The sequence below is a fragment of the Cnephaeus nilssonii genome (genome assembly GCF_951640355.1).
Source record: "Cnephaeus nilssonii genome assembly, chromosome: 20".
In the NCBI taxonomy this organism is placed as follows: Eukaryota; Metazoa; Chordata; class Mammalia; order Chiroptera; family Vespertilionidae; genus Cnephaeus; species Cnephaeus nilssonii.
Genome location: NC_137091.1, coordinates 13014682 through 13030018, shown reverse-complemented (window position 1 = coordinate 13030018; position 15337 = coordinate 13014682). Strand labels below are relative to the sequence as shown.

At 40.2% G+C, this 15337-nt stretch overlaps 1 protein-coding gene across 1 annotated transcript in view; it reads left to right on the top strand.

The window, feature by feature from the left end:
- Positions 1–15337, top strand: part of TANGO6 (transport and golgi organization 6 homolog) — a 153015-nt gene that overhangs the window by 123664 nt on the left and 14014 nt on the right. The gene's annotated exons all lie outside the window — the stretch shown is intronic.

Sequence of the window (15337 nt, the reverse complement as noted above, 5' to 3'; positions counted from 1 at the left end):
GCTGGATTTCTCCTCAGTGTATGGCCAACACAGGAAGAAAGTATTTATATCCATATGTGATCTGAGAATGAGTGACCTCTAAATTAATTTCCTTCTTGATCTTAATGGACACTTATTCCCAGTTGACTTTGTAGAGAGAGTTTACATTAATAATTCACTTACTGGCATCCACAATGCTCGTCTGCGGCTGGCACATCGGTATTTAAGTGTCAGTGAAGCCGTTAGAAGAGTAATAGTTTTGCCAGACACACAGGCTTTATTCATGCTGGAATTTTGCCATATCAAGTTTCTGACACCATTTCGTACAAGCTTGGACTCATGAGTTCCCCCCTAGCTATTATCTAGGACCTTGATGGGAGTGGAGGACGTACAGATCATAACTCAGTAACTCAGATGATGAAATCGCTGTAGGATACACACTGCTCTTGTTGAGAATCTGCTGAACAAGAGGGAGTTAAGAAAGAGTGAGTGTTTTACATCCATTGTCCAGATTTACAAAACTCCTGACAAATATTTCATGGTTGTGTAAATTGTTAACGATAGGGAAAACTTGGTGAGGGGTATACAGGAATTCTCTGTGCTGTCTTTACAACTTATCTGTAAATCTAAAATGATTTCATAATAAAAATTTGTCTAAAATATGATAGACTATTGCCCTAACTGGTTTGGCTCAGTGGATAGAGCGTCGGCCTGTGGACTGAAAGGTCCCGGGTTCGATTCCAGTCAAGGGCATGTACCTTGGTTTCGGGCACATCCCCTGTGGGAGGTGTGCAGGAGGCAGCTGATCGATGTTTCTCTCTCATCAATGTTTCTAACTCTCTATCCCTCTCTCTTTCTCTCTGTAGAAAATCAATAAGATATATTTTTTAAAAATATGATAGACTATTAAACTAAATCTACAATATTCTCTGAGTGCGACACACTCTCATTAAGCGAGAGAAAAAGAGAGAAAATATGCCTGGTTAGTAAAGTGAGAGAAGAAACAGAAAGAAACACTATCCAGATTTCTCACATCCATGTGTAGCCAATGAAAGCAACACTGCTAGTCTTACCAGTACTAAAATAATTTGTGGTCATGGAAGATTTTTGTCAATTTCAAAAGGCCATGTGAATGAAACACCTCTAATCTCCAAAACAACTCTCATCTGCACTCACCAAAATTTATAAATTGTGCTTACTCAGTGAATAAAGAAAAGGAAATGGGACGGGATGGATGGATGATTCCTCTTCCTGTGGCATCCTTGAGACCAGGTGTGTTAAATCTTGTAATCGTAGGTGTGATTATCATCAGGGCCACTTTAATGAGAAGCGGAGATAACCACAAAGCTTTCAATCTGGGATTTCTCTTTACTGCTCTGTTTTGCCCCCAGGAACAGCTGAAATGAAAATGCCACTTTGTTGATGAAATTTGGTGTGTTTTTTTCCTTCTAATCACTATCTCTCAAGCAATAGAGTGCCAGAAGGTAATCCCAGGTTTCAGTGAATGCTCTGTTGTTCATAGAGCTGCCGGCCAAGGACCTCTGTGGTTCTGGCAGCTTGAAAAGGAGGCAGAGAGTCCTGGGAGAGGCAGAGGCTCAGAAGATCAGGTGATAGACTGGGATCAGAGAGGGAAGGCATCGCCACCTCTGACTCATGAGGCAGCTTCTATCTCTTTCCTTCTTGAAAGTAGCCAGAATTTTGTGCAGTCAACACAGTAATCACATTGGAGGAGAATACTGCATTCACTTTTTATTGAAATACTTATTTTCTCACCCTAACCGGTTTGGCTCAGTGGATAGAGTGTCGGCCTGCGAACTCAAGGGTCCCAGGTTCGATTCTGGTCAAGGGCATGTACCTTGATTGCAGGCACATCCCCAGTAGGAGGTGTGCAGGAGGCAGCTGATCGATGTTTCTCTCTCATCGATGTTTCTGACTCTCTGTCCCTCTTTCTTCCTCTCTGTAAAAATTCAATAAAATATATATTTTAAAAAGAAATACTTATTTTCTCTTTTTAGCCTTATTTTGGCTTTATGACTATATCTTTTTGTTAATTAATTCCCAATATATCCTGAAGCCTAAGAGAACCAGGAAAGACACCACTTTAAACCCATTCTACTTTATGCTTGATGGAAATGAAATTTACTGGGATACCCAGGAGAGGAGCTGTGGTTAGACCTGTATCTTCCATTGGCCTCGGAGTTAATAGCCATCCTCAATATGAAGAAGATGAGCTGAGTGACAGAATGAGAAAATTATGCCTAACTATATGCTCTTCCCAAATTAGGTCTTTGCAAGGTAACTAATTTAAGCATTGTAAATGTTTAGAACATCCATATTCATATTCCAAAGACAATAATGAATAATTGGGACAATAATGGCTGACTAATAGTCTACCAGACTGGCCCTCCTCAGATAACATCTAAAAACTCTGCATATAATACAGTAGGCAGCTATCTGAAGACCCTGGAGTGTGGTCAGAAGCAGGCAGGTTCTTATGGGGAATCCATGCTTAGAGAAGAGGTGCTATACAAAATGAGTTCCCATTTTCTTGGCTTTTAGCCAAGCCTATTTGACGAGGAATGGCATGCATTAGGGGTGCTGGTCGGGAAAACCTAGTCTTTCTAGAATGTGGAACCTGAAGATCCAACCTGAGAAAGGTACAGCTGCAGGAGAGAGGCTACAAATCCTGGAAGGGAAAGATCTGGAGAGAGGATTCCCAAATTCTGTCTGCATACATCTCTGCCTGACCTCTGAACCAAGCAAGATGATTGCCTGCTTTATAGAAATAAAAGCACTGATTGGAAAAGAAAAGAATCCAGAGTCTCCATAATTTAATGTATATAATGTCCAGGATATAATCCAAAATAACTCAATATATGAAAACCCCAGAAAATGAAATATATTCCCAATAGAAAATAAAATCAACTGAGACCAACTCAAAGATAATCCTGATATTAGAATTTTCAGACAAGGATTTTAGAGCAATTATTATAACTATCCTCAATGAATTTTTAAAAATATGCCTGCAATTAGTAAAAAAAAAAAAGGAAATCTCAGCAAGGAAATAGAAATGATTTTTTAAAAAAAGAGCCAAAAGGAAGTTCTAGAACTGGAAACTACAATATATAAGATTCTTTTTAAAAATCACTCGATGGCGCCGAAACCGGTTTGGCTCAGTGGATGGAGCGTCGGTCTGCGGACTGGAAGGTCCCAGGTTCGATTCCGGTCAAGGGCATGTACATTGGTTGCGGGCACATCTCCTGGTGGGGGATGTGCAGGAGGCAGCTGGTCGATGTCTCTCTCATCGATGTTTCTGGCTCTCTATCCCTCTCCCTTCCTCTCTGTGAAAAATCAATAAAATATATTTTTTTAAAAAAATCACTCGATGGCATTAGAAGCAGAATGGAGATGACCAAGGAAAGAGTAAAAGAATTTGAAGAGCCCTAGCAGGTTTGACTCAGTGGTTAGAGCGTTGGCCCACTGACTGAATGGTCTCGGCTTCGATTCCGGTCAAGGGCACGTACCTCGGTTTCAGGCTTAATCCCCTACCCAAGTCAGGTATGTGAGGGAGGCAACCAGTCGCTGTGTCTCTATTACATTGATGTTTCTGTCTGTTTCTCACCCTCCTTAGAGCAGTAGAAATTATCTGATGTGAAGAACAGAGAGGGGGAAAGAAGATTAAAAAGTGAGTGATTTAGAGTGACCAGAAATTCTCAGAGAGCTAACTACACTTCTCCTAGGAACAGTGGTTCATTATCCACTAATTCTGTGTTTGTGGTGACTTTATAGGACATAACTACTGTGAATAATGGAATAAACTGTGGGGGATACATTCCAAGACCCACACTCAGTGCAGGCCTGAAACCACAGGTAGTGAACCTTATGTGTGCTGTGTTTTTTCCTGTACATAAATACATACTTATGATAAAGTTTAATTTATAAGTTAGGCACAGTAAGGTTAAAAATAATACTATTAATAAATTATAACAATATACTCTAATAAAATTACAGTGGAAACTCATTTCTCATACTTAATTTGTTCCAGAAGGCTGTTCAAGAAATGATTTGTTCAAAAACTGAAGCAGCCCTAGCTGGTGGCCTGTGGACTGAAGGGTCCTGGGTTCGATTCTGGTCAAGGGCACGTACCTCGGTTGCAGGTTTCTCCCTGGTCTGGGCCCTGGTCAGGGTGGGTGCAGGAGGCAACCTACCTGTGTGTTTCTCTCACATCGATATTTCTCTCTGTTTTTCCCTTTCTCTTCCACTCTCTATAAAAGAAAAAAAAAAATCAATGGAAAAACATCCTCAGGTGGAGATTTTAAAAAATACAAATCATTTTTTCCCCGTTAGAAATAATGTTAATTGAATTAATCTGTTCCAGACCCCCCAGATGATTCCCTGTTTTAACCTTTCTTATATACAGTACATGTCTAATGTATTGATTATAAATAAACACTTATTTTCTTAAATTTTCTAGTACAAAACACTCTGTACTAGCCTTAAATTAATTTTTCATATATATCACTGAATTATTTATTTCTGGAATTTTCCATTTAACATTTTCAGGCCACAGTTAATTGCAGGTAACTGAAACCTTGGAAAGTGAAACCACCAATAAGGAGGGACTACTGTATATACAATAAAAAAAAGTAAAAGTTGATGATCTTTGTTAAAAAATAAGTGATTTGAGCCCTAGTTGGCTTGGCTCAGTGGACAGAGCGTCAGCCTGCGGACTGAAGGGTCCCAGGTTTGATTCTAGCCTGGGTTGCAGGCTCGATCCCCAGTAGGGGGCGTGCAGGAGGCAGCCGATCAATGATTCTTACTCATCATTGGTGTTTCTATCTCTCCTCCCTTCCTCTCTGAAATCAATAAAGAAATATATTTTTAAAAAGTTAAAAAAAAGTGATTTGGGATAGACTATAGTTCTAGATTTATCTCGATAGCTAATCTCGATAGCTACTACTGCCATCCTGTGTGTAGTTTACAAAGAGTTGACTTCTTGCAAGAACTGTGAAGTACTTGAAGACTTTGCAGGTGGATTTATAGTGACTAAGTATAGCAGCTTTTTACATTAAAACTTTCCCCCTTGCCTTTTAATATTAAAAGATAATTCCCAGTGCTTAGTTTTTCTTCCTTCTAATCCCTAATTTTAGATGACAAAAGAGTAATCTGTCCTCTACACAGTCTAGTGGGAGATAAGTAGTAGGCTTTAGAATTCATTCCTTCAAGATGATAAACAGGTGTTAACACAAGGTCGTATCTTCAAAAATAAGCAAAACCGGAAGCATCTTCGGGGGGAAGAGTTGGGGTTTCATTTTTAATTGATAGCTGAGTCAGATTCTGAGCCAAACCCAGGCCTCCACCCAAGAGTGATTTTTAATTCCTTCTTTTTTGAGTCCAGTTTTGGACTCTGATGACAAAAATCCTCCTATAACATGATGAATAGTGGTTTCACTAACATTTGTGCAGTTGTAGGTTACTCTCCTCCTTTGTTGTGAGAGAGAAGGCAAACCCTGGCTAAAAGAAAAAAATATGAATGACGTTGTGTATGACATTATGCTTTTTTAATTACAGCAGTCACACATGGTCCATCCAAAAGCTTTAGTGCATGTGTCCTAGGTTCACCTTGTGTCTGTCTGTCTATCCAGGCTGGGAACTAGGACCTGAGGACATAGCACAAATGACAAGTTATAAGTAAATAGACAGACTTAATGGAAACTTCCTTTTATTGGTTTTTGTTTTATCCTGAAAGCTATTTTGACAACATCTGGTATGGGGGTTTTTTTGTGCTCTGTGCACAGTAAACAGGCCTAGTTCCCTTCCCAGGGCTAGTTTCACAGACACTGCTCCTTTTGAACAGATCGAAGACTCCATGTGAAAAGCAAATGAAAAGAACACATAAAAATGACTGGGATCCAGGTAATAATTATTCCTCTGTAAACTTTGAAAAAGTGCTTGGGAGAGCCCTTTCAGGACTGAAATTAAAGAGTATCTTCCCTTCTTGGGAGTGTGAAGCTATAGCCAGTTGACCAAGGCAGCAATTCTGTCAGTCATCTTCTGCTACTGGCCAGGGCTCGAGTGTTTACAGTATTGATAATATTCATAAAAGGCATGGAATAAGAACTCAGCATTTGAGGCCCTGGCTAGGTGCTCAGTTGGTTAGAGCATCGTCTGGATAAGCCAAGGTTCTGAGTTCGATCCCCACCAGAACCACCCAATGAATGCATAAGTAAGTGGAACAACAAATCTCTCTCTCAAATCAATCAATAATTTTTTTTAAAAGAATTTAGCATTTGTTGGACATTATTTACAGTGTCAAGAGAGACAGGCATAGAGGAATTTTAAAATATGTATGCTGTAAGTTTATAAATTATCTCCCCAAACACTTCCCTTTTTACTTACTCTTAGACATCCTAGCTACTATGACTCCATTTCAGTCTTAAAAGAAAAAACCCTCTTAAACCCTGTATTAGTTTCTTTCTTTTTTTTAAATTTATTATTCACTTTAGAGAGGAAGGAAGAGGGAGAGAGAGAGAAACATCAATGATGAGAGAGAATCATTGACCAGCTGCCTCCTGCATGCCCCCACTGGGGATCGAGCCCACAACCCAGGCATATGCCCTGACCAGGAATCGAACCGTGACCTCCTGGTTCATAGGTCGATGCTCAACCACTAAGCCACGCCAGCCGGGCTGTATTAGTTTCTTAGGGCTGCCGTAACAAAGTACTACAAACTGGGTGACTTAAAACAATAAAAATGTACTGTCTCATAGTCCTAGAGGCTAGAAGTCCAAAATCAAACCGTTGACAGGGCCACATTCCCTCTGACCTACTTTAGGAAAATCTTCCTTGCCTCTCCCTACCTTCCAGTGGTTTACCAGCAATCTGTCATTTATTGGCTTGAAGATGCATAACTCCTATCTCTGCCTTTGTCATCATATGCATACTTTCTGCGCAACAATGTCTTCACCTGGCTTTCTTCTTGTAAGGACACCAGTTATGTTGATGTCCTACTCCAGTATGACCTTATCTTAGCTAGTTACATCAGAGCAATCCTGTTTCTCAATTAGGTCACTTTCTGAGGTCCTGGGGTTAGGACCTCACACATCTTGGAGGAAGCAGGAGACACACTCAACCATAATGGGCCCCTACGAGTCTATAGTCATTTCTCTTTTGTGTTTATGCTTCTCCATCTATTCGTTATTACTGCATCTTGAGAAGAGCCTGTTTTGTTTGGGACATCTCTGTCTCTTGTTATTCTCTTCCTTTTTTTTTAAGCTTTAAGTATCTGTGCTACATCCCAGAACCTCAGGAAGGCAAGAGGAGCAGTGTGTCAGAATGCTTACCTTGGAAGAAATGGATCCTCACAGTTTAGTAGAGAAAATAATGAGGGAGCATAGAATAATTTAGGGGCTGCTGAATTTGGTACAAGTTCTGGTCTTGGTGCAAATCTCAACCTTACTGAACCTCATTTTCATATCAGTCCTATCTACCTGACAGAGATATTGTGGCAAGAATTAGATGGGATAACATGTAAAACTTCACAAATTGTAAAGGATGCTAAATATAAAAGACAACAATACTAATGATAACTACTAATCCTTATTGTTGTTGTTACTACTACTACTACTACTACTACTACTACTACTACTACTACCACCACCACCACCACCACCATCACCATCACTACTACTATCCAATCTATAGATTTGCAGGAGGTTTTTAATAATTTTAAAACTCACCAAAGAAAATTTTATATTTAATCTAAATGAATAGGCCATTTATTTCATGGCTGGAACTTTTAGAGGTTTACACCTTATCTCACCATCAGTCATCTCAGATTTTGGAAGACAGACTTTATTATATGGAACCCAGCCTTCCAGTCTGTGCAATGATCTCATGTTGCTTATACCCCTCATTCTTCCTCAGGATGGGTACCAACTCAGCTGGAACCTAGATGCTCTGTAGTTACTGAACCACAAGTTATTGGATTTGATTTGACCTCCAACACTCCTGTTTTTTGTCTTTCTTACCTACCACTATGAAGCAGTTGATGTAGTACCACAAAATAATAATAATTCCGTGTGCTTTTATAAAGCAGGCACAGAGCTAGGTGCATTACTGTTTCAGTTGATTCTCTCAGGAACTCTGAGGGGTAGGTAGTGTTATCCCCATTTTACAGAATACTAAAGGAAGCCCCTCAAGATTAAGCAAACTGCTCAAGATCACACTACTAGCAAGTGGCAGAGCTGTCTTAAACCCAGGCTATGTGTCTCTACCCAGCTCTTCTGTTTCCTAAGTTTATTAGACTGCTTATTTATCTGTTAATACTCAACTGGGGGTATGTTTTTATTGATTTTAGAGAGAGAGAGAAGTATCAATGTGAGAGAGAAACATCGGTCAATCACCTTCCATATGCCCCCTGACTGGGCATCAAACCCACAACCCTTTGGTTACAGGATGATGCTCCAACAAACTGAGCCACCCGCCCGAGACTAGACTGCTTCTTTTTTAAAGAAAGAGCAAATCAAGATTATTTTTAAGGCAAAGAATTGAACCAACAATGGGTGAAAATATAATTTTCCATGCTGAGGAGATTTAAAGTGACATTCTAGTTTATTCAGTAAAGATTTGTACCAAGTTCCAATTCCTGTTTAGCCATATACTTTTCTTTAAATAACAAAGGTTTCATCACTTCTCTGTGTCAAGGTGTTGTGATGATTTTTATACCTGTTGTATATATTTAGCAGCTTGTCTTATTCTGTTTTGTCTCAAGCCCAACATAATTTGCTATCCTTTACTTCTTAAGACCCAGTCAGACCAGAAGCACAAGTTTCCAAATATTCATTCCCACACATTAAAAACGAAATGTTCAGTCATTAATGAGTGCCTATTTTCCCAGGGATCTCTATTGCCTGTCAAATACAGATTTGTAGATAGCAGCGATTTTCAACCTTTTTCATCTCATGGCACACATAAACTAATTACTAAAATTCTGCAGCACACCAAAAAATATATTTTTTGCCAATTTGGCACAAAAAAAAAGTATCATTTTTATTGGTTTACCTACCCTTTATGCTCCAAAGTGACTTTTAAAAAATCAGATGTCTGTACTTACATATAAGGATTTCTGATACTAAGAATTAACCAATCAGACGCAACCTTATTATGCGACATGACCAATAAGATGCAACTGTATCATATGACCTATATGTTTGTGGTTCAAGACAGGGCATTCACACCAGATGGTTATTGTTGTGTTGTCATTTTTTATTGACAGTCTAAGGGAAAAGAGGTCAGTGTTCCTGACTAAATAGTCAGATATTCAATGTTTAAAAACTCTTGCAGCACACTGGTTGAAAATTGCTGGTACATAAGATAGCAACTCAGAAGTCTTGCCCTTAAATTTCTGAGTTAAAGAGGGTTTATAGCTAGATAACCCTGGAGATCATCAGAGGCCTTTTTCAGAGGCATATTTGTCCCAGGATCTGAGCCAAGGTCTGCGAGAGCGGGGCTGGAGGGTATCAGGAGAGGAGCAATGCCAGGCTGGAGACAGAATGAACCTGGGGGAGGTTGGTGAGTAGGAAAAAGGCAAGGCCCAGTCCAGGCAGATGAAGGCCACTGCTGCTGACGCAAAGGGAGGTAAAATAAGTGTGCTCTGTTTATCAATAGTTCAATAGCCTCCACTCCCCCTCACCTTGCATCTTTTTTATCACATAATTTCTTAAAGTGAGATATTCATATCTATAAAATTTACTGTATTAACGTGTACAATACAGAGCTTTTAGTATATTTATAAAGCTGTGCAAACCTCACCACAACCTAATTCCAGAGCATTTTCATTAGCCAAAAAAAGAAGCCTTGTCCCCATTAGCCGTCACTTCCATCATTCCCCCCTCGCAACCACTAATCTACTTTCTGTGTATGGATTTTCCTTTTCTAGATATTTCATATGAAATTAATTTATAGGTGGCTTTTTGTGTCTGCCTCCTTTCACTTAGCATAATGTGGTCAAGGTTTGTACGTATTGTACCATGTATCAGGATTTCATTATTGTTTATGGTTGAATAATATTCCATTGTATGGATACACCACATTTGTTTATACATTCATCAGTTGATGGACATTTGAGCTGTTTCCACTTTTGGGCTATGTTCTCATGCACATTTGTGTAAAAGTTTTTGTGCCAACATGTTTTTGGTTCTCTTGGGTATATACCTAGGAGTGGAATTGCTGGGTCATACAGTAACTGTTTAACTTTTTGAGGAACTGCCAGACTGTTTTCCAGTTGCATCCCTTTTTATTCCCATTAGCAATGTATGAGGGTTCCAAATGCTCCGCATTGTCACTAACACTTGTTGCTGTCTGTCATTTACTAGAATTAGAGCCAAACTAGCAGGCGAAAAGTGTTCTAGTATAGATCTGCAGTTTCCCTGATGGTTAAAGATGTTGAGCATCTTTTCATGAACTAATTAGCCATTTGTGTCTCTCTTCTTTGGAGAAATGTCTATTCAGATTTTCCCCCCCATTTATTTGGGTTATTTGTCTTTTTATTGTTAATGTTTTTGTTTTTTAATTTTTATTTTTCAAAAAAGTTACTCATATACATCAGTCGTTTGACAAAGCTTAATTCAGAGATCCATAACCCCATCCTCCTTTCTTTCCCTCCATTCTCTAGCAGCGACTATTTTCAACTTGATTAGCTGTTTCTTTCAATGTTTACTTCTATATTTCTAAATAGTATACTTATATTGCTATTTCTTGATTTTTCAATTTACTTATTGACTTCCTACTAGACCTAATATGTAAAGATGGAACTTGCTCAGTGATTATGTTCCTAAGGTGGAGAAAACTGGCCTGCATTGGGAAGGAATAAGCCACAAAGTATAGTGGCTTACACTAGAGCATGGCCTCTGGAGGTACTAGTAGAATGTCTGGGATTGAATCCCAGCTTTGCAACATACTGGCAGTCAGACCCTGCACAAGTTAGTTGACCTTTCTGTGCCTTATTTTCCTCATCTGTAAAATGGGGATAATATAGGGTTGTTACAAGAATTAAATGAGCCAATTTATGGAAAGTAATTAGAATATATGGGTTATAGAACAGGGGTGGGGAACATCCAGCCTGAGGGCCATATAAGGCCTACAAAATCATTTGGTCTGGCCCTGCCAAGGCACTAGGGTGAGTTAATTAAATGTTTGACCAAATATAGCAGACTACTTTTGAAAAAAAAAAATATATATATATACACATATATACATATATACATGTTTTTTATTGATCTCAGAGAAGGAGAGAGAGAGAGAGAGGCAGACATACATCAATACATCAATGATGAGAGAGAGAAAATCATGGATCAGCTGCCTCCTGCATGCCCCACATGGTATGGAGCCCACAACCCGTACATGTGCCCTGACCCGGAATTGAACCATGACCTCCTGGTTCATAGGTCAACGCTCAACAACTGAGACATGCAGTCCAGGCATAGCAGGCTAATTTTTAAGTTGATAATTTTGTATGGCCTGCGAGTGATATTATAAATGTCCAAATGGCCCTTGGCAGGAAAAAGGCTCCCCACCCCTGTTCTAGAAGCTCTTAGAGCCCGCAACCCAGGCTGCTTCAGGTCCTGGGAACTTGATACCCAAGTTAGTTGTTATTATTAACATGGCCCCACAAAGATGTACATTTTCCTTCCCCTTTCTCCCTGTATAGTTACATTAGAGTTTTTGCTATATCAGCATTTAGTGTTTATATTATGAGTGTAACTATTACCCACAGTTGAGTTGAGTCATATAATGTACTATGATTCATTTCCTTTCTTGTATGAAATTTGGCTTTCTCTGAAGTTAATAAATGTCTCAGGTTTACATTTGTTACTCTTTTATGAACCAGTTACCAATTCATCCCCAGTCTCTGCTAAAAGTTTATAAATCTCTTAAAAGGTTCAAACACATCAAGTACTACAACTCTTCATCCACTTGCTCTTATCTGGACTGGTCACCTTCTAAGCCTACTGTAAGATTTGAGAACAGAGCACTCAAAAGCTGATGATGCTCTGTGTGCATGGGAAATGCTACGGACTGGTGGACTTTGTAACAGGGTGATCATCTGGCCAGGTCATTTCATGGGGAGACTCCAAAACTTATTCGGAAGTCTTTTCTTTGGGGGTAGTCAGAGAAGAATCATCTAGTCTCCTACTTAGACTGGCTGGCCAGGGTTCTGGAAGATGCATAGAAGGAGGAATATGGTGGTCTCACCATCAGTAAGTAGACTTTCACTTAATCCTTCTGTTTTCAACATGGCAGCCTCATCTTATCTAAACCTAATGTCCACCTATCCAGAGTCTCTCTAGTTGGACTCTTAAGTGGGTAAAACTCTAGGCTTCTGGTGTGGTTGGGGAGGGGCAGTCACCTGGATGCACAGAACAGAAGGCAGCAGGAGACTTAATTACTACTCAACATACTTCCAACCAAGGCTTCTGTTCACCTCCATTTTGAGAGGTATGGATCATCAGCTCCTGAATGTTTTTGAGTTTCCCTGGTGCATTAGGCTTGCTTCTGGGCTTTGGTTTAATGAATCAATTTGTCGTCCAAACCAGAATACTTTTAAGAGCAAAAGAGGACACTATTAATAATTATACCAATGCAGCAAACAAAACATACTAACCTGGGCAAATCAGGATTCATCTAACTGCTTCTAGTGTTACCATTGCCTTGTTAGTTCTTTTTTTTTTTTCTGTATTGATTAAGGTATTACATATGTGTCGCCCCATTGCCCCACCCCCCACCCCTCGCCTTGTTAGTTCTTTTTGTTCTCATAACTTCATACCATTTTTATCCCGTTACTGTCATTTTAGTGGGGCTTGAGGAGAGAGCGGTTGTGTGTACATGTGTTCAATCCACCAGCTTTCAGGATTCTGCCTTCTTTATCGATAAAGGAGATGTGGGGGACATGTGACTACAGTCAGAGCTCTTTTGGTTTTAAACAGCAGAAACCTAGTTCTCAATAAGCTTGAGCCAAGAGAACTTTACAGCCTCCTGAATCCAAAGAAGAGTGAACAGGCATGTTGCAGGGAAAGCAGGGCTGGGCTGGTCATCAGTGACCCAGACGCAGGAACTGCAATGCTCCATCTTTTGTCTCTGCTTCTTCCTGCACTTTGCCTCCAGTCTCTTGCACTGGAGTCCAGCTTTCTTCCTGTGGCAGCAACATGACCACTGCCAATGGCCAGCGCCGCATCTTACACCCAGTACTCAGATTCCCTCTCTGGCCTGAAATGCAAAAAATTTGAGGGAAGATACAATGTTCCAACTAAGATCAGATGCTCATTCCAGGCTGAGCCAGATGGGGTACGTGGGGTTGCTGGTTTATGTAAAACCATGTTCAGCCTCCACCACAGCCATGTGTAAGAGGAGAGGATGGGGTCAGTACTTAGGGGTAGAGGATACTCCATAGATTTAGCTAGATCTCAACAGTAACTTGTCCAAATCCTTTTGTCATTAGCGATAATTTGAAAAGATAGGACCTTACTGTGTCTGCTAAAATGTATAGTCACCCTTTTCTAGTGAGAACATAAGTGACAGTTTAGAAGCCCTAACATTTAAAACTGCTCCCTTTCTGCCTTGTCTGCATATAATTTACATAGATCTACATGTGTTAGAACTTGGTTTTTCTTTCTCTTCTGCATCTGGCTTATGCTATTTTATTTTCTGTAGGATATCTCTCTCTTTACCCTTATTATTATTTTTTAATTGATTTCAGAGTGGAAAGGAGAGAGAGAGAGACATCAGTGATGAGAGAGAATCATTGATCAGCTGCCTCCTGCATGCCACACACTGGGGATCGAGCCCGAAACCCAGGCATGTGCCCTGACCAGAAATCAAACCATGACCTCCTGGTTCCTGGATTGACACTCAACCACTGAGCAACACTGGCCAGGCCTCTTTACCCTTAATTTGATCTAAAGTGTCTGAGAAGATTTTAAATATATATATTTTTTATTGATTTTTTACAGAGAGGAAGAGAGAGGGATAGAGAGTTAGAAACACCAATGATAGAGAAACATCGATCAGCTGCCTCTTGCACAACCCCTACTGGGGATGTGCCCGCAACCAAGGTACATGCCCTTGACTGGAATCGAACCTGGGACCCTTCAGTCCGCAGGCCGACGCTCTATCCACTGAGCCAAACCGGTTTCGGCAAGATTTTAGAATTGTACATCTGAAACCTATATAATTTTATTAACCAATGTCACCCCCAGTAAATTCAATTTAAAAAATAAATTAAATGGCCAAGAAGAAGGTAATATCATTTAAATACAGAATCCTATCTAATAAAAGGGTAATATGCAAATAAACCATCACTCCATCACAAAGATGGTGGCGCCCATAGCCACAAGATGGTAGCACCCAGTCCTCAGCCCCACCACAGTCCCCCAGTCCCGGTGGGCGGCCGCTGAGAGCGGGCAGTGTGAGCGGCCTGGCAGAATGCTTGCTTCATCGCCGCGCGTGACGAGGCAAGCGTTCCGCGCCCAGCTGCAGATGGGCCTCTGGCCAGGCTGGGGCGCGGAACGCTTGTATGTTGTGGAGAGCCTCTGGGCAGCAGGCGCGGAGCTGCCAGGCCCCGCAGAGAGCTCCTGGCACACGGATTCGTGCGCAGGGCTACTAGTTTTAGAATGTTGGATGTGGAAGAGGCCTTAGAGACTAATTTATATCTTACAGAAACCTCATGAGTTGCTCCTTTGACATCAGGTCTCCATGGTCAAATGAGTTTGGAAGATGCTATATACAACTATATTCCCCTCTTGGAGACTTGGTGTATGTTAGCCTATTAAGGAATCTGAGAAGTCCTGCAGCAAAGAAAACTAACAATTCCCCAACTCATTTACCAAGGAACACTTTTTTCATTATAAGCATGCCAAGTAATAATATTCCATGAAACATACTTTGGGAAATAGTCCAATGATCTTATTTATGAATGAGGAAATAAAGTTCATGAAGAGACTGTGGTTATAATTTTCCAAAGCGAATGCCAGGAAGAATTAGCACTCATTTCCAGTTGTTCCTGGTAGCGTACAATGGCCAAGTGCTAATGAAAGTATAGTATTCCCCCTCCTCTCCCTCTTACCTAATTCAGTTATTCACCTGGAACGGGTTCACGTTACAAAGATGAGTTAGAGCACAAGTTAAACACCAAGTTTGGGAATGTTTTCTCTAGATAAGATCCAAGATACAGATACCTTGTACTGGCAACTCAGATGTGCATTGGATAGTTGATTTTCCAAAATGATAAACTACAAAAGTACTTTTACTGAGCATTTACTATATGACAGCACTTATATCTAAGTGCTTTATGTTAATTCAT